Source organism: Diabrotica virgifera, chromosome 7, assembly GCF_917563875.1.
Source record: "Diabrotica virgifera virgifera chromosome 7, PGI_DIABVI_V3a".
In the NCBI taxonomy this organism is placed as follows: Eukaryota; Metazoa; Arthropoda; class Insecta; order Coleoptera; family Chrysomelidae; genus Diabrotica; species Diabrotica virgifera.
Window position 1 is genome coordinate 88,933,294 of NC_065449.1, and position 20,788 is coordinate 88,954,081.

A 20,788-nucleotide genomic window follows, 5' to 3' on the forward strand; every position below is an offset into this window, starting at 1 on the left:
ATGTATGTCATATTATGTATCAGTTTTTAGTTTGTGAAAACTGTTATTATATATAGCAGTCCGTGAAGGGTTTAAAGTGTGCGTGAAGTAACAATGTATTTTAAATGGGATTTACTTTTTCGCACACTTTCAATGGATTTTTTGGCACACTTTCATATATGGTTCATTCCACGAATATAAGACTGTTTTGGATTATCGCGACAACGATTATTTTAGTGTACAACATAAAAAGTACGAAAGTAAATGGCTCTAATAATTACTCCAATAAACAACAATGTAATTTGCAATTTACTTTCGTTCTTCATATTTTGCACAATAAAATATTTGTTGTCGAGATAATCCAACACAGTCGTATGTTCGTGCAATAGGGTATAATCAAATAACCTTAACTTAAGTAGTTAGGATTTTTAAATGTCAAAGTTCCAAAAAATTGTAGAATAGAAATGAATTTCAGTGACGAAGAGTTATAGTTTTTTTTATTTGTTTATCGAAGAGTAGATAAAATATTGTATGAAACTGTGCGTGAAGTACTTTTTGCGAACTTACGCGATGTATAGCACTCACTCCGTTTTCGCTCGTGCTCTAAATATCGCGTGCGTTCGTAAAAAGCATACTTCACGAACTGTTTCATAAATAACTATTTTAATAGGAGAGAAACCTTCCATATAACGAAATATTACAGTTAATCGATTGACAAAAATTATTCTATGTGAATAATGCGCTGATTTTTTTAAGTTTGGGGCTTTGTGGGGTCCCCCAAAAAGTGGGGGCCCGGCCAGCTGCCCAGCCTGCCCCCCTTAAATCCGGCCCTGAATGGGGTACATATTAATTTATTAAAATAACCGATTATTCCTAAGTCAGATAATAATATAAAAATTTAGGACACTTTGTATGTATGTTAATTTTATTGTTTTAAGTTATTTTTTACAATCTGATTTTTGCACATTTAGAGAACTCTTTTGAATTTATTTTGAAACTTATATAATCTTATGTTAATATGGATGCTTACCTTGAATTAACAGATATTTAAAGAGATGGTCGCAAACATAGTGGCTTACTATAATGTCTTAAACTTTAAACTTCAAATCCGACCAATAATATTTTTTAATACAGATTTTCAAAAAAATCTTTAACCATTTCGTGAAAAGTGGGGAAAGTGTTGCTCATGCCGTTGGTGTTATTAGCAACTGGCTTAAAACTCAGGATCACCTTTCTGAAATACCAGGTAACTGTTTCTTTCTACTTATTTTTTTTTTAATTAAACAATTTCGGTATGTTGCTTCCTTTTTTTCCCTATTAACGGAATAGATCCGCATCATTTTAACCTACGCTCCCTTATTTTCTGTGCTCCCTTTTGATTAATTTTATCATTTGTTTTTACTAGACTCATCCATCCAAGCATTCCCATTTTCGTTACATGCATTCGTTGTTCCGCTATTTTCTTCACCCCCCAACATTCAGTTCTAATTATAGCTGAATTTCATTGGAACGTTTCTGCCGTACAATCAAACACTCGCCTTTTTTCTACTTCATCAATTCCACCATATCTTTATTGTATGCGTCTCTAGATCTTTAATGCCTGCATGGTTACACCAAAAAATCTTAAGTTCCAGCTCAGTTTATGGATAGAGCTATAAGAGCTGTGAGACATTTTTGAGTAGGTATTTTAGGCAACCTGAAAATTTTTCAGGTGACTCTTCCATGATAGCCTAATACAAAAATGCCGGTCTGGCTAGAAAGTAGCGGTTATTTTCCCCAAAAATCCCCCCCAAAGTTAAAAAAAGGGTAAACATTTTTATTACAAAAAATATCATTGACGTGACTTTAAAGTAAATTTAAATATTCAAATATAAAGAAAATAAACAGGCCAGGCGATTTGAGGGCGATTTTAACTCTGCAAGCTACTTGCATGGGCGCCCCAGGATTATTTTCAGGGGATGCATCTGAACTTCAGAAGATTTCATCTGAATCTGTACATACTATTAACGAGTATAAAATATACAACTATACATGCAAAGCTATGTACATTCCTTCCGGACAGGGAAGTAAAATTATTATTTTGACAGGGTATTTTTTAATATTAAAAATAAATATTCTAAAAAGACAGGTTTTTTTTAGTGAAATTTTCCAACTGCCATGTGATCGAACAAATTACGCTTGCGTATAAATGAAAAGCGCTATAGGTAAGCAGGAGTGTGAGAAAGAGCGTATACCGATAGCTGTTTGCGTCCTCTGTTGTACCTGAGCGAGTCCGTTCGCTCGAGAAAAATCACGTGACCTGGCGATCCCATGTTGTTGTGCCTCGAAACGTCAGAGTAATTATTATATATTATAGTTTTTTAAGTAACTTTTTCTTAATTAAAAGAAAATAATTCGTACTTACAATAGATTTTGCAAATCAGATATAAAAAGACAGATTTATTATTATAAAGATATAGGTAGAAAAGTATAAAAGTATAAACTAAATTAATTCTGTGTCCGAATCTTGTACTTCTTCTTCAAACTCCTTATCTGAGCTTAAATATTCACTGTCTTCTTCTTCGTCAGACTCCCCTCGAGACTCAGATTCCTCTTCTACATGATATGTAAATAGTTGTAATATGTATTTAGAATTAATTAAAAATGAATTAAGGATTAATTAATTGAGTTTCTACATATTCTCTGTCCTTTTATACGGAGTCGAAGCCTGGACAATCACGGGCGCATCTGAAGATAGACTTGCCATTTTTGAGATGTGGTGTTATCGAATAATGTAAAAAATATCATGGACGCAACACGTAACAAACGCAGAAACATTAAGAAAGATAAAAAAGGCAAAACAAATATTCAATACTATGAAGGAAAGAAAAATTAGCTACTTTGGTCATATCTAAGAAATAAAAAACGTGATGTAATTTATAATATAAGTAAAAGTATTAAGTATTAGTTATTTAAATAAGAATACGTAGCAACTCAATTAATTAATCACTAATTAATTTTCAATTAATTCTAAATACATATTTGCAACTATTTACAGATCAGGTAGAAGAGGAATCTGAGTCTCGAGTGGAGTCTAACGAAGAATAAGAGAATGAATATTTATTTTGGCTCATTTTTCTTTCCTTTATAGTGTTGAGTATTTCTTTTGCCTTTTTCATCTTTCTTAATGTTTCCGTGTTTGTTACGTGTTGTGTTTATGATATTATTTACATTATTCAATAACAGCACATCTCAACAATGGCAAGTCTTTCTTCAGATGCGCCCGTGATTGTCCAAGCTTCGACTCCATATAAAAGGATAAAAAATACGTAGTAATTCAATTAAATTATCGCTAATTAATTTTTAATTAATTCTAAATACATATTACAACTATTTACAGATCATGTAGAAGAGGAATCTGAGTCTCGAGGGGAGTCTGACGAAGAAGAAGACAGTGAATATTTAAGCTCAGATAAGGAGTTTGAAGAAGAAGTACAAGATTCGGACACAGAATTAATTTAGTTTATACTTTTATACTTTTCTACCTATATATTTATAATAATAAATCTGTCTTTTTCTATCATATTTGCAAAATCTATTGTATAGTACGTATTATTTTCCTTTAATTAAGAAAAAGTTAGTTAAAAAACTATAATATATAATAATTACTCTAACGTTTCGAGGCACAACAACATCTGATCGCCAGGACACGTGATTTTTCTCGAGCGAACGGACTCGCTCAGGTACAACAGAGGACGCAAACAGCTATCGGTATACGCTCTTTCTCACACTGCTGCTTACCTATAGCGCTTTTCATTTATATGCACGCGTAATTTGTTCGATCACATGGCAGTTGGAAAATTTCACCAAAAAAAAACCTGTCTTTTTTAGAATATTTATTTTTAATATTAAAAAATACCCTGTCAAAATAATAATTGTACTTCCCTGTCCGGAAGGACTGAATATTTGTATAATACACCTTGTTGCTGACTGGATCAATTGAACATCTTCAAGCGTTATTGAACCAAATGGTGGCATTCTGCGCGATATATGGACTCAAACTCAACGCAAGAAAAACAAAGTTTATGGTTATTAGTAAACAGGCAGCCGTAAATAATAATAACTATAACGTAACAATCGCTAATGACTCAATTGAACGAGTAAGTAATCTTGTATATCTGGGTACTCATATTAATGAAAGCTGGAACCCTAGTACAGAAATAAAAAGTAGAATTGCCAAACCAAGAACAAGTTTTATGAAATTTAAGAAAATTCTGTGCAGTCATGATCTAGATTTGGAACTTCGCATAAGAATGGTCCGATGTTATATATTTCCAGTACTACTTTACGGGGTTGAAGCATGTACACTGACAGAATCGCTTTTAAAAAACCTAGAAGCATTTGAAATGTGGGTCTACCGCCGTATTCTGAAGATCAGTTGGGTAGAAAGAGTCGCAAACGAAAGGGTTTTGCAACGTTTGAATAAAAGTTGCGGAGTAGTGAACACGGTTAAAAGGCGCAAATTGGAATACTTTGGTCATATAATGCGTCACCCAGAAAAATATGACATACTTCACCTTGTCATGCAAGGTAAAATAATGGGAAAAAGAAGTGTGGGCCGACGTACAACTTCTTGGCTTAAAAATCTACGCCAATGGTTTGGGAAAACTAGTACTGAACTATTTCGTGCGGCTGTAAATAAGACAATGATTGTTAATATGCTGGGCAACATGAAAGCCAACGATCGACAAGCGGTCTCGGCACCTTAAGAAGAAGAAGTCCGGAAGGAATGTACATAGCTTTGCATGTATAGTTGTATATTTTACACTCGTTAATAGTATGTACAGATTCAGATGAAATCTTCTGAAGTTCAGATGCATCCCCTGAAAATAATCCTGGGGCGCCCATGCAAGTATCTTGCAGAGTCAAAATCGCCCTCAAATCGCCTGGCCTGTTTATTTTCTTTATATTTGAATATTTAAATTTGCTTTAAAGTCACGTCAATGATATTTTTTGTAATAACAATTTTTACCCTTTTTTTAACTTTGAGGGGGATTTTTGGGGAAAATAACCGCTACGCTCCAGCCAGACCGGCACTTTTCCTGAAAGTCCCAAGAGTCACCTGAAAAATTTTCAGATTGCCTAAAATACCTACTCAAAAATGTTTCACAGCTCTTGGACCATTATATTGCATCATAATTTTCAATTCTTATCTGACTTTGGCACGTGGCAATCTATTGTGTCAAACTAAAAATTGATTAAAGACTCAATGGTGTAACGCATACCTTTCGTAAGCTTAAGGCACGTCTTAAGCTTAAGATATGTTGGTGCCACCAGGCATAAAACTATTACTTCTTTCAAGCTCATTTTACACACATACCTACTCTGTTTTTGTACTAATGTTGTATTTATTATTGCGGTTTCATTTCGGGCTAGTACTACATCGACAGTGCGCATTAAGTACCAGGGAATGTTTCTCTGCAGTTTAAAGTAATTCATCATCATACAGCCAAATTTTCCATTGTCGGACATAGGCCTCCTCAAGATGTCTCCACTCTTCTCTGTCCTGCGCAGCTGCAATCCAGTTTGTTCGCTATTATTTTAATGTCGTCCATCCATCTGGTAGGTGACTTTCCACGACTTCGTTTGTCTGCTGTTGGCCGCCACTCTAAAATCTTCTTTGTCCATCTGTTGTCTCTCTGTCTTGCGACGTGTCCTGCCCATTTCCACTTCAACTTTTTAATGCGTTTTACAATAGCGGATCCAGCAACCTGGCAAGGTGGGGGCAGGCAATAAAATAAAAATTTTCTCGTCACTGGCGTAGGCAGGATTCTATTTCGGAATGGGCTATTACTTTCTTTTTCTTCATGTTCCATATACTTTCAGTACGTTGGTTAGCATCATAGCTATCTTATATTTATTCACTGCCACCCTAAATGAACCACGAAGTGATTCTTCGTCCTGGACTGCGTTTGCTTTATATTTTCACTTGCATAATATTTTGTAGCAACCTATATTTGGGACCTCTTATTACATGTCCGAAATATTTCAGATTTTTCTTGTTGATGCCTTTTATAATCGCAGTCGTCTTGCTGACACGTTCTAGTATTGTGGAGTTTCGACTCTTCTCCACCCAAGAAGCTCTTAAAATTCTTCTATAGCACCACATCTCGAAAGCGTCATGGCGATTTAGATCGATTTTATTCACAGTCCAATTATACCATACAGTAAGGCTACGGCTCCACGGGCTGGAAATTGACGCTAGCAGTAGCCGCAAAACGAACTGAAGTTTCCGCAGAACGGAATAGGAATAGCCGAACTGTACCGACTACAGGACTTGTGCGTAGTCGGTTCAGTTCGGCTATTCCCATTCCGTTCCCCGGAACCTTAAGTTCATTTTGCGGCTACTGCTAGCGTCAATTTCCAGCCCGTGGAGACGTAGCCTAAGACCAAGAACACATACTTCGCTTTTAGCAGCGAAGTAGGCGCATCCTTAATGCCAATTTTAGATCTCTGTTACATAATAATTTGGACATTCTTCTAAAAGCGGCTTTTATTCGGAGAGTTTTTGGTAAATGATCAAATAGATTTAACTAACTCTGCTTTGTTAAATATACTTAATTAAAATGGATATATGTACATCCAACGTTTGTAAAATTATTTAATTCACCTTAATAACATTTAATCATTATTTTCTAAAAGATATTAAAAAGTTGGTAAAGTTTATCAGTAGTACCTACCATAAAAACCAACTATACCTATTTGTTATTTAATCACTATTATACGAAAACGCAGTATCGCCCGAAATATATCACATAAATAAATCACACAAATGTATTAACAATATTTTCTATATTAATTTTAAATGAAAATGAACAAGTAAAGCTAGACCTAACAATCGATTATATAACTCCTTTTGTTTCTAAGCCAAGTTTTAAGGCGTTTGAAATCAGAAAACGATCGTTAATTTTATATAATCAATTTTATTTAATTTCTATATCTATTAATTTTAAATCAAAATGAAAATGGAGTAAAGATAGACCTAACAGTAAACAATCGATCCTGACTCATTTTGTTTCTAAGCCAAGTTTTAGGCGTTTAAAAGCAGAAAACGATCGTTATGCACGTGATGTAGGTACTAAAAGGTAAAGTAAGAAATATGTGTAATAGTATTTTACAATGTGGAAACACATCTTCATCGCAAAATTTAAAGCTTTGCATGACTGAATTTTTACTGTTTGTACTTCAGATCTTAAAATAGCCTCAGATGAGAATGACATTTTTTGAAACGAAACTGACTCATTAATTTGCCACAAAGAAAAAGCAAATTACTATTGATATATGGTCTCTGGCATTTGATGGTAATAAACAGATTTATTGTGAGAATTTTTCATGTATTATGTTCTAAAGACTTTTAATAATCTTCGATTCCAAGGAACTCTGTGTTATGTTTCAGTTATTCAGTAATCGACAGGACACAAAACTCACTATTTACTTTGAATCGTAATTATCTCTTTCTTAAAAAAACTGTCAGTAGACACCAGGCGAGGTTTCAAGTAGGGGTCAATTGACCCCATTGACCCCCCCCCCCTTGGATCCGCGCCTGGCGTTTTATGACGTCTTCCACTGCAATTCTTTGCCGTATCTCATTATTCCGTATTATGTCTCTCAAAGTTGGGCCAAACATGGATCTTTCCATTTTTTGTTGTGCTACTTGTAATTTTCTTATTGGTGCTTTAGTCAATGTCAGTGTTTCAGCTCCATAAGAGAGCACTGGTTAAATGTTTTTCTTTTTAGCTTTATTGGGATGTTTTCGTTGAAGACGTCTCTTAGTTTGCCACACGCTGCCACTCCTAAAGCTATTTTTCTAGATAATTCGCACGTATAGTCGTCTCTACTTATTTGTATTTTGTAGCCCAGATAGATGTATTTGTCAACTGTTTCGATATGCCAGTTTTCTAATATGATCCGCTAGGTACTCTATTGGTCATCATTTTAATTTTCTTGAAGTTTATTTCCAACCCTACTTCTTGCGAAATTCGTTGCGGTTCTTGCAGCATTTTATGGGCTTCCTTTAAGTCATCGGTTATTATAACTGTGTCATCTGCAAATCGCAGGTGGTTCAGCCTTTTGCCATCGACATTCAAACGTGCTGCAGTACGGCGTTGAATAGATTTGGTGACATGTTTTTCCTTGTATAATTCCCCTGTTTAATTTTATTGAATGTTATACTTCTTTAGGCGCGATTAAGAGTGAATTTTTATTATTCCGCGCATGCGCACACAGACAGTATGGCGTTAGTTGCCAATGGCCGGTTTCACCAACGACGAATAGTAGTTTATTTTATGATTAAAGTTATAATTCCCCTGTTTAATTTTATTGAAGTTATACTTCTTTAGGCGCGATTGAGAGTGAATTTTTATTATTCCGCGCATGCGCACACAGACAGTACGGCGTTAGTTGCTAATGGCCGGTTTCACCAACGACGAATAGTAGTTTATTTTATGATTAAAGTTATTCGACCAATAACTGACATTTCTCCATTTTACTAATGTCAAATTAGATTTATTTTATTTATTTATCAAAAAAATACTTACTGTTCGAGTAAATTGGCAAGTTAATCTGGCTGTAAACATTTAGAAGAAAGTAAATTTGCCAGTTTCACTTTAAATTATCAAAATTATATTAAAACAAAATATAAACTTAAATGTCTAATAAATTTTATTCGACGAATTTCATTGATTTATTTGCTGTTAATGAAACCGGACCTTAAATCTTTCAAGTTATGTATAAACATATCAGTGCAAAAAAGGTGTGAAAAGAATATATTAGTGTTTTTAGTAAATATATTTATTATAATTTTTGTGTCTTTGGATTTGTCTTCTTCGAGAGTAAGATAAGTATTATTAAAACATTTATATTTATTATACTTCACTTCGTCTGTTTGTTACCGTGAATTGTCATTATAGAATTTGTAGGAATAAAAGGCAGATTTCGAGCATACAGTTTAATCAAAACTTACCTTAAACTATCAAATCTTAAGCTATATGCTCGAAATCTGCCTTTTATTCCTATAAATTCCATATATTCGAGCATTCAACCTACTTCTATTTTAATTGTCATTATGCCCGAGACTACCTAAACAGAGACTTCGTAGCGGTATTGGTATAGCACTTGGCTACAGATCTAGAGGTTTTGGGTTCAAATCCGGACCATTCCTATTCTTCTTTTTATTTTTGGAAAGTGGTAAGGACTAAAATTAGTTTAATATTTAAATAAAATAAAAATAAACTGTGTAAAGTATATTTATTTCAAAGGTAAATAAGGAAAAGGAAAAATATTAAAAATATTACTAAAAGATTTTTAAATTGAAAACTTATTGGTCAATTTCCCTGATGACACCTCCAAGGCTTCTACAATATGCAAGCCAGATGGATGCTGCAGTTAAAAACAAAAGGGAAAAAGGGAATACTAATATAAAATAAAAATAAAAATGTATACCATTTTTATTTAGTTGCAATGCGAAGGCAAAACAATCTTATTTTTCACTTAGAAAAAAGAGCGCAGTCCAGCACTCTGAATCGACGATTTTCGACTCTTATTGGAGTCATCATGGGCAGACGTAGGCCTGCTGCTCTCTACTCGAAGTGACCAACCATGTAAGTTTATCCCCACATTGCAACTGACGTGTATGGATTAGGTGACTAGCGTCATCTGGCAATTGAAAGAAAAAGTTTTCAATCCTAATAGCAACATTAATAATATTGAAACATATTAAAAAAAAAGATTTTTTAATTCAAAACTTATTGGTCCATTTCCCTGGTGACACCTCCAAGGCTTCTACAATATGCAAGCCAGATAGATACTGCAGTGAAGACAAAGGGAAGGAATTCTACACTATGCAATTCACAACCCCCGTCCGCAGCTTGTAGTCCAGAAAGCCACTGTACATCCGCTAGGAAAAATATTCTAATTCGGATTTTTTGCACAATCTTACTCAAAAAGGAATCATTTTAACAAATTTGCATGTTGCCAGGACCAAAAGGTGGTCAAAAATTTTTTAAAAGTTTTTTTTGTTTTTTTCCTAAAATTATTTTTTTTGCATGGAAAAAAGTTTTTTTAGGTTTTTTGGATCATTCCAAACAGAAAAGGCCTTTAGTGACTCTTCTCTAAAAATGATAGCTTTTGACATACCTATAAGCGATTAAAAATTGAAAAATTGCGAAATCGGCCATTTTTAACCCTCAAAAACTATGTGAAAAACTGAAAATTTGAATGTTATCAAGGCAGGCAGATATTCTTTAAACATCGATTGATGAAATCCCGAAGAGTTTTTTGCAATACAATATTCAAAACTCCTTTGTTTTTTTAATTGCTAATCAAGCGTGCGCGACACTATTTTCCACCGACAGTATGGTGCAAATGAAAGGAATAAATTCGTTATTTCCTAAAACAGCGACTTTAAGGAAAAATCCCGAAACAGGTCGATTTTTATTTTAAAGTTATGATATTGTGGCATATATGGTGTACTAGTGACGTCATCCATCTGGACGTGGTGACGTAATTGATGATTTTTTTAAATGAGAATAGGGGTCGTGTGCCAGCTCATTTGAAAGATTATTTAATTCTCTATTCAGTAATATAAACATTTACATAATTATTTATACAGGGTGTCCAAAATTTTTTTATTAAATTAAATTATTTGAAAAAAAAAAGAAGTAGAAGGACACCCTGTATAAATAATTATGTAAATGTTTACATTACTGAATAGAGAATTGAAGAACCTTTCAAATGAGCTAGCACACGACCCCTATTCCATTTAAAAAAATCATCTATTACGTCATCACGCCCATACGGATGACGTCACTAGTATACCATATATGCCACAATATCATAACTCAAAAATAAAAATCGACCGGTTACGGGATTTTTTCCTTAAAGTCGCCGGTTTACGAAATAACGAATTTATTCCTTTTATTTGCACCGTACTGTCGCATGTCGGTGGAAAATAGTGTCGCGCACGCTTGAGTAGCAATTAAAAAACAAAGGAGTTTTGAATATTGTATTGCAAAATACTCTTCGGGACTTCATTGATCATTGTTTAAAGAATATCAACCTACGTTGGCAACATTACAATTTTCAGTTTTTCACATAGTTTTTGAGGGTTAAAAATGGCCGATTTCGCAGTTTTTCAATTTTTAATCGCTTATATATCAAAAAGTATCATTTTTAGAGAAAAGTCATTAAGGACCTTTTCTGTTTGGAATGATCCAAAAAACCTAAAAAATCTTTTTTCAATGCAAAAAAAAATATTTTAGGAAAAAAACAAAAAAAACGTTTAAAAATTTTTTGACTACCTTTTGGTCCTGGCAACATGCAAATTTGTTAAAAGGAGTCCTTTTTGAGTAAGATTGTGCAAAAAATCCGAATTAGAATATTTTTCCTAGCGGATGCGCAGTGGCTTTCTGGACTATTGGTAAAGTGCCAACGGAAAATGGAGTTTACGTACTAGTTACGTACATTATTTCACGGTTTTTGCTGTAAATTTTAAAGAACCGGTTGGATTGACATGAAATTTGGCGTACGCATAGCTAATATGTCAAAGAAAAAAAGTCATATGGTGCCGATGTGTGCTTTTGCCCTGTGGGTAAGTTTCACCCCATCTCGCGGGTGAAAAAATATATGTCCAAGATAAGTCCCTAAATGGTTAAACTGACTAATTTTAAGCAACTTTTGCTCTATAAAGTTTTTTCACCAAATCAATACTTTTCGAGTTATTTGCAAGTGAATATGTTCATTTTTCAACAAAATAACCACTTTTTAGACGGTTTTTCGCAAATAACTCAAAACGTAAGCATTTTTTCGAAAAAAATATTCTTAGCAAAACTATAGCCTATCAAAAAGTGAAAAAAACGATGTATATATTAGGTCTCCCTACACAGCAAAAACAGGGTTATACCTAATGAAAAATAGGTTCAAATTCGAAAACTTCCAAATAGAATAATTCAATGTGGAATATCCAAATATTGAAGCATTCTTGGGGAAAACACATTGCAACTTTTTTAAAGTGTTTAAAAATTGCTTTATTTCTGTTTTTATAAAAAAATTTCTAGCATCAAATGTAAGCAAGTTACGCTCAAAATAAAGTTGGTCCCTTTTGTTTTGCAAAAAAAAATCAGGAAGATCACCCCCCAATTAACAACTTAAATGAAATTAATCGTTACCGTTTCACAAGTTACTTTATTTATGTTGTGTTTATATGATCTGTAAGTTTCATCGATTAGTAAAATTTTAAAAAAATTAATTTTGGAAAAAATGCTCTCTTTCAAAATAACTTAAAAATTGTTAGAGATACCAACAATCTTAAACAACAGGAAAGTCAACTTTACTTTTCTAACTATTTTGTATTTTTTTGTTTTTCTGTAAGACAAAAATTGGTTAAGATTCCGTGTTTCTAAATTTGCATACACTCGTCATAAGTGACTCGTTCAAGCCCTTTTAACTACAGCTCTTTCAAAAATAAGGGCTTTGAACCGATGAAACTTACATAGCATATGATCAATACGTACGCGAGTAAAAAACTTGTGAAGGGGTAACAATTAAGTTCATTTGAAATGCTAATTAGGGGGTGATTTTCCCGAATTCTTACCAAAAAGAAAGGGACCAACTTTATTTTGAGCGTAACTTGTTTACTTTTGATCCAAAAAAAATTTTTAAAAAACAGAAATAAGCATTTTTTAAACACTTTAAAAAAAGCTAAAATGAGGTTCCCCCAAAAAAGTGCTTCGTTTTTTGGTTATGGCACGTTAAAATATTCGATTTGGCATTTGACGAATATGAACCTATTTTTCATTAGCTATAACTCTGCTTCTACTAGGTATAGTGACATAATATATACACCATGTTTTTCACTTTTTTACGTGCTATATTTTTGAAAGGAACTTTTTTCTCTACCAAATACTTACTTTTTGAGTTATTTGCGAAAAACCGTCTGAAAACGTGGTTATCTTGCAGAAAAATTAACATATTCACTCGCAATTAACCCGAAAAGTATTATTTTGGTGAAAAAACTTTATAGAACAAAGGTTGCTTAGAATTAGTAATTTTTTCACTTTTTTTCTTTGACTTGTTAGCTATGTGTTTGCCAAATTTCATGTCAATCTAAGCGGTTCTTTAAAATTTAGAGGTTTTGCAGTATTTTACCTTTAAAGAACGTACTATCCTATAGGAGTAATAATAATATAAAATAAAAATAAACATGTATACCATTTTTATTGAGTTGCAATGCGAAGGCAAAACAATATTATTTTTTACTTGGAATAGGGAGCGCAGTCCAGCACTCTGAATGGACGATTTTCGACTCTTATTGGAGTCATCATCGGAGAGACGTAGGCCTGCTGCTCTCTACTCGAAGTGACCAATCATGAAAGTTTATGGTTATTAGTAAACAGGTAGCCGTAAATAATAATAACTATAACGCAACAATTAGTAATGACTCAATTTAACGCGTAATTTATCTTGTATATCTGGGTACTCATATTAGTGAAAGCTGGAACCCTATTACAGAAGTAAAAATTAGAATTACAAAAGCAAGAACAAGTTTTAGGAAATTTAAGAAAATCTTTTGTAGTCATGATCTTAATTTGGAACTTCGCATAAGAATGGTTCGATGTTTTATTCCCAGTACTACTTTACGGGGTTAAAGCATAGACCCTGGCAGAATAGCTTTTAAAAAACCTAGAAGAATTTGAGATGTGGGTCTCCGCCGTATTCTGAAGATCAGTTGGGTAGAAAGAGTCACAAACGATAGGGTTTTGCAACGTTTTAATACAAGTTGTGAAGTAGTGAAGACGGTTAAAAGGCGTAAATTGGAATACTTTATTCACATAATGTGCCACCCAGAAAAATATGATACTTCATCTGGTGATGCAAGGTAAAATAATGGGAAAAATAAGTGTTGGCCGCCGTACAACTTCTTGGCTTAAAAACCTCGCCAAAATGGTTTGGGAAAACTAGCACTGAACTGTTTCGTGCGGCTGTAAATAAGACAATGATTATTAATATGCTGGGCAATATGATAGCCAACGATCAACAAGCGGTCTCGGCACCTTAAGAGGAAGAGAACATGGAGAAAGATTAAATCTTTAAATTAAATGTATTAACCGCAGATATCTTACAGGATACAGATTCTACGATATATCCGCTTAAAATTCTGTCCGAGTGAGCAGGATTAAAAATAAACTTCTTATGATAAATCTCGTAATGAGTGGAAATATAACTATTGACAATAATGCTATAAAACCAACAGACACTTACAAATATCTGGGACATGAGATCAAAATAAGCGGAGACAATCAAACACATGAAATTCACAGACAAATTAATAGGCCTAACATGAGCAACATTTGGCAAGCTAAGACATACTCAAAAACTTCAATTTCCATGTGTTTCAAACGAAAGGTTTATGTATAACCAATGTGTTTTGTCTGTACAAACTTATGGAGAAGGGACTTTAACACTGACGCAAAAATCCGCGAATAAACTCAACGAGCCATGGAACGTGCAATGCTGAACGTGAGCCTTCGAGATCACATATCAAACCAACAGTGGCTGCTCGTGATTTTTACAATAGGGGAGGCTATACCTAACTGTAAAATATCTAGACAAATTTGCACTAGCAAAAAATCCGCCAAAAAAATCTAATTTAAGGCTCCATTTTTTTGACCATTTTTTATTTACATTTTATAATATCACCATAATTCACAATTCCATAGTATCATATCATTTTAAAAATAGTTAGTCTGATTATTGTAAGTAAAAGTGTATTACCAAAGTCTCTGTCGTTTATTTGTTAACAATTCTATCTCTGTAAGTAGATATGCCTATCAAAATAAATACAGATTTGAAGTTTTGCAGTCCATTCAGGTTGAAAGTTCAAATTTTTTAAGATGGTCAACTGAATTTTTTTAATTCTAAAAGCGGCCTACTGCGAATCCAAAAACACGATAAATTACCGATATTTTGCTTTGCATTACAGATATCCGAAAAAGTTATTTGAACAAGTTGTTCCAAATATTATTCTTATCCCACATACCAAATTTCGTCACAAAATTCGCACTTTTAGTTTTTTCATTATTTATAGTCAGGATCCTAAAATCGCAGAGGAGGCTGCTGGCCGATTAGCCGCCCTTGCCCAATCTCCAGCAGCGTGTGCGTTAAGCGATAAGGCCCGGCGCAAATTAAACCTAAGCGAGACACAACCTGCGCTGGCGTGACGGTTGACCCGTGCATTTATTTTTCTAGCGCACCGCATATTGAACACAAGCCAACCCAACCGTTGACCATCGACGTGGCGAATAGAGACGGGTAAAATCAGTGCGGACATGTAACGGTTACTTTTGATACCGGTTCTAAGTGGTACTGAGTACAAATACTGATTACAAAATACTGATGTATCAGATCCTTGTACTGAATTGAGTAGGCAACTTAAAATCGGTATTTCCGTACTTGTAACTAGTAACGTTTTAAAAATGTCTTACAGGTTCCTAGTAGTCGTAGCGGTATGACTTTCGAAAACATCGAATTTGATCATCAGCGGGTGCATAAAAAGACATCTTACACTGAGTATTTTATTTCTACATACCTTTATAATAATAAGCATAAGTTAAACACTGCATTGATTGTGACTGCAAAAATGGTTGGCATGTATGGTGGCTCCCGCCTTCTGAGCCACCCTGGATACTGAGGGGTGGTTACCCCGACTATGAGGGTTGATGTAGTAAATATAGTTCGTTGTTAAGACATTTATTTACACGTTAAATATATCACAGAAAATAACTGGTGGTATATTATTTACTTGAAATCGATGTTACCCCGTCGAATCTCAACTGCTAATTGATTTATCTGTTCTCGTAAAAATATAATTAAAGTCGGTTATTGTTTATTTACTGTTTTGGTAAGCCGAGGTGACCGTGATTTAAAGTGCTGACTGTTAATAAACACCCACTGAATATTATTGCAACTCGACCTTGTATTAAATACTAGCATGCAAAACTAGGTTACTCGTATTTATTAAACAAACATTACCACGGGCATTTAATTATTAAAAGGTTTATTTGTAATATGATGTTTATTGAGATGCTGTGTATCCCAATTCATCTTCCCCTTCCCCCGAAAATTTTCTGACTACGGAAAAGGAAGAAAATTTTTCTAATAGTACCACTAATTACTTGCTGCGTTTTACGAAGTACAATATATATGTTACAGTTCAAGTTGATTCTCAGTTAGAGTTGACTCCAACTAGTTGGAGTCAACTCCAACTGAAACGAGCAGTAAAAGTTGATTTTAAAAATTTAAATCAACTTTTACTAGTTGGAGTTGACTCTTCCTGGATCGATTCAGTAAATGTTGATTATACGAGAATCTCAAGTGCATTTTTGATGAGTGTGCGTTTCTTTGTTTTGACCGTTTCAACTACTAATTAGTATAGTCTGTAGCGTCGCCCCCGTTAGGTAAATTATTCTGATTCGATTTTTTGCACAAACTTACACAGGGTGTCACGCGGTACCGCCGTCGAAAAATTGTTTAACCAATTTCAGTAAAGTCAGTCAGTAAAGGGACTCTATCGAACGAGTCTGATATTACGAGCAGAGGAACAGACGCGTTCGATAAAGAGTATTGAGGTGGTGCGTACAAAATTGTATCGTCAATCATAAAAAACATTAACACTTACTTACAACTTTGAGGAAATTTTTTTAATTTTAGACGAAATAAAAAATTCGTATGACAGTAATGACAGATGACTTTTGCATGATGGCCGGTGTGGATGTTTAATCGATAGTTATCAATATTGTATACCTACCTAATTACTAAATCTGTAAAGTTTTGATTTATTTTGTATGAATATAATTGCGAAACACTACAGAATTTTACTTTTTGACATAAATTTTATTAATAATAAGATAAATTTTGTACAATATTTTTAATAATTAAAGTAAATAAATTTTAATTTCACTTAAATAAATAATCGATTGCTGCCATTGACCACTTACATTCAATCTCGGTTAATTTGATTAATTATCGCGGCAGGTAAAGTAGCATTCTTCTTTCAATACAACAAAGTGCTACTTTACTGCCGAAAATGAGGGCAAATGAGTACAATAATGAATGATTTTAGTGACGTTTGGCGATAAACAATGATTTTAAACAAATTCGCAAAAATACACACACCGGCAAAATTAGCCGAACACCTTAAAAATGGGACATGTTCGATGTCTCGAGGTTCCTAAATCACTGATCCGATTTGAGTGATTCTTTTAGTAGGTTATAGCCTTATTATTTAAGAATATCGTTGTAATAATATTGTTGCTAGACAGGTAAATATCATTTTATACCGGGTGTACAAATCATGCTGTGTTTTTTTCTTAAAGTTTGGAACACCCTGTGGAATATTCTAGCACATGTAAAATATTAAAATTAATACTCGATTGTAGATTTAGGCATTCTTAACATTTTTCTTTTTGATTCATTTACTTATGTGAGATAATAAAAAAGTTATGTGCGTTAACAACTATCCATGTTTTTCATCAATAAATCCTCATAGTAGGGGAGGAAACTATACTAAATTTGCAGTTACTCGAGCTTTATGGGAACCTATTGGATTGTGAAGAGTATGTGCTAAAATCAGAAAAAGGTTAAGTTAAATTTTCCATAAAGCGGGGGACTTTTCATTTTTTAATTTAATTTTCCATTTGAAACAATCATTTTTCTCCGATTATAGCGCTATCTATCCATAATTAGAAAAAATGTGTCGAAAAAAGTTGCTTATTTTTACGTAAAGAATCCAAATCTGCAATAAAAATTGGGGGCTCCTATTTAGGATTTTAAATTAAATCCCCCACCCCACCTCTGTAGAGGTTCGTGACAACCCACGGAGAGGGGAGGGGGTAAATTAAAAATTTTAAATACGAACCCTGCGATATTTCGCGAAATGAACATCAGATCGTAAAACTGCAAAATACACCTATTCAATATTTTTCAAAAATCTACCGAATGGCACCAAACACGACCCCGACGGAGGTGGGCTGGGGGTTACTTTAAAATCTTAAAATAGGAGACATCTTTACAAACTGCAAATTTAGCATACTTTCCTCCCCTACTATGAGGATTTATTGATAAAAAACATGGCTAGTTGTTAAAGCACATAACTTTTTTATATTCCAACATAAGCAAATGAATCAAAAAAGAAAATGTTAAGAAAGCCTCAGTCTACAATCGACTTTTAATTTATTTTAAAATATTATATATACTAGAATATTCCACATTGTGTTCCGAACTTTAAGAAAAAAACACAGTATGATTGTAACACCCGGTATAAAATTACATGTACCTGTCTAGCAACAATATTATTACACCGATATTCTTAACTAATAAGGCTATAACTTACTAAAAGAATCACTCAAATCGGACAACAGGTTTAGGAAATTCGAGACATCAAACATGGCCCATTTTTAAAGTGTTCGGCTAATTTTACCGGTGTGTGTAATTTTTTCACTTCGTAAAATTTTTTTTTAGATCCGTTGGGCATTTTTTTCTCTAAAATTGACTGTTGTCGAGTTATTAGCGACTTAAAATTTGAAAAACGCCAAAATAACCATTTTCAAGGTTTGATAACTCGGTTAAAGATAATTATTGTGAAAGTCGAGCGAGCGGCCGTGGAGTAACGGCATAATCGCTGGCCTCATACGCCAGTGCACGTGGGTTCGAGCTTTGCTAAAGTCAAACCATTTTCATTTCCAATAATGACACGAGCCGTCTCACCGTGCCTCGGAGAGCACGTTAAGCCGTCGGTCCCCCTGGGCTAGTGTACATCGACACTAGTTACTTGAAACAGGGTTAAAGATGTAATTGGCGCCGGAACTGTCCGAAAGGCAAAAATGCCATACGATACTATATATTATGAAAATCAGAAACTAAAAAAAAATCAAAGATTAAAGCTACCTCTATAAGATCCTGAAGAAATTTTGTCATTATTTCATTAATAAGATATTATTTTTAATTATCAACAATGAGCGCTAACCGTGTATTGAGGCGGCCGTCAATGTGAGTGCGAGTGAGATTCACCATTGGACGGCTGGAATGGTGCATCTCTTTAGCACTCACCATTGACGGCCGCCTAATACGCACTTAGCGCTCATTGTTAATAATTAAAGATAAAGCTTAGTAATAAAATAGTGACAAAAATTTCTGCTGGATCTTGTAGAGGGGGCTATAAACTTTGATTTGGTCACTTTCTGACTTTCATAATAATGGATTTTAACCGAGTTATTAAGGCATGAAAATAGCTATTTTCGCATTTTTCAAATTTTAAATCGCGTATAACTCGACAACAATCAATTTTAGAGAAAAATCACAAAATACCTTTTCTTGCTCAGAATAACCCAAATGATCTAAAAAAAAAATTGTTCTAAAAAAGTGAAAAAATTATTTTTGTGAATTTGTCTAAAAAAATTGTTTAAACAATTTATCGATCAAGGTACTGCCTGGCACCCAGTAGATTTGTTATAAGGACCTCTTTTTGAGTAAGTTTGTGCGGAAAATTCGAATCGGAGTAATTTACCTAACGATGGCGACGATACAGCTTAGACTAATTTGAATATATTCAGTAACATTTAATTTCTAGAATCGGCTGTTTGTGTGAATCAGAATCAACTTTTACTAAATGGCATTGGGAAGAGTATACTTTTCCTAGTTGGAGTCTACTTTTACTAGTAAATGTTGAATATAAATCTTCATTTTATATTTATAATCAACTTTTACTGAAATCAGCCGTTAGAGTTGACTCCAACTAGTTGGAGTCAACTCCAACTGGATAATCAACTTGAACTGTAACATATACATTTTTCCTATAAATACTAATTAGATACAAAAAATAAAAGTGAAAATGTTCGTTATCTAGACTGTTCCCGTTTCACTTGTCACTCACGGTGTTCTCGGATTGTAAGCATATAGTCTATTCTTATGTATTTCCTTGATTTTATTGTTTTCCGATCTGATCTTACAATTAACATTATTTACCTCTGTTATTGTGAAAGGGCCTACATAAAGACTATCAAACTTACCATTCTCTTCCCTTTTTACCAGGACTAGGTCTCCTATTTTAAATTGTTGTGGTGTTGCTTTGAGCTTATTCTTTTCTTGTCGCTCTTTTTTGTGCTTTAGTAAGAAGGTTCTAGCTCTCTCGTGTGCGCTTTGTAGTTTGTAACGTAACTCATTGTAGTAAGCATCTATATTGTAACATGGTTGAACCTCCTGTGTAAGGTCTTCTGGTAGGTTAACCTTCCTGCCATATAATAGTTCAAACGGTGTGTAACCATGGTACGCGTTAGGGGTTGTATTGTAGCAGTATGTGAACATCCTGCAACACACATCCCAATTTTCTCTGTCTTCATCTATGAATGCTCTTACGTACTCGTTTAATGTTCTGTGTAGTTTTTCGCAACTTCCAATGGACTGTGGATGGTATGCCGTTGAGAAGTTGTGCTCTATTTTTAATAGCTTTGTTAATTCCTGCATTACTTCATTTTTATATTCTGTGCCTTGGTCTGTTCTTATTTGCTTCATGAGTCCGTATGTTGGTATGAAATGATCAAAAATTCCTCGGGCTATTGTATCTGCTTCTTTATTGCACACGGGTATGCTGACCGCGTATTTAGTAAGTTCACATAACATTGTTATACAGTATCTATTACCTTCGTTACTTTTAGTGAATGGACCTATCGTATCTATATATACTATGTCCCATGGTTTGGAAGAAGTGTCCGATATCACG

The 20,788-nt window shown here is 33.9% G+C and overlaps 1 protein-coding gene and 1 long non-coding RNA gene across 2 annotated transcripts in view; both read left to right on the forward strand.

The window, feature by feature from the left end:
* Nucleotides 1-20,788, forward strand: part of LOC114340458 (alpha-tocopherol transfer protein-like) — a 153,236-nt gene that overhangs the window by 71,789 nt on the left and 60,659 nt on the right. The gene's annotated exons all lie outside the window — the stretch shown is intronic.
* On the forward strand, nucleotides 993-3,543 carry LOC126888087 (uncharacterized). Its single transcript, XR_007699381.1, has 2 exons — nucleotides 993-1,225; nucleotides 3,359-3,543. It is a non-coding gene; the product is annotated as an uncharacterized LOC126888087 (long non-coding RNA).